Raw genomic sequence first — 479 nt, forward strand, 5'->3', positions numbered from 1 at the left:
ATTTCTAAAAGTATGAATAAATGAGAAATGGCATAAAAAGAAATCTACGTGCCAGCACTCGATATGCCAACTATGTAGCACAAAATCATGCCTTTATTCACGGGAAATTTCGGCATGACCTTTGCTAAAAAATGGACATATCGAGCGCCTGAAATTCACCGGAACGTAAATGAATCAACATTCCGGCGTAACATAGGCCACTCGGATCATTTTCCAAACATGACATGTCCAAAACATGACATATGCACATATCACATGTCCAGTTCAAATTTGCACATATCACATGTCCAGTTCAAATTTTGAAACCTAGCTAAATTCATAACTAAATAGATAACCTAATTAACATACTGCCCTAACTAAAACCTAATTAAATTAACCGAAGAACCCTAGCAGAGAGAGGGGGGGTTACAGAGGGTGTAGGGGCGAGGAGGCAGGCCCGACGACGGCCGGGAGGGGAGAGGAGGGAGGCGAGGGCCGAC

The sequence above is a fragment of the Triticum aestivum genome, chromosome 4A (assembly GCF_018294505.1).
Source record: "Triticum aestivum cultivar Chinese Spring chromosome 4A, IWGSC CS RefSeq v2.1, whole genome shotgun sequence".
Classification (NCBI taxonomy): Eukaryota; Viridiplantae; Streptophyta; class Magnoliopsida; order Poales; family Poaceae; genus Triticum; species Triticum aestivum.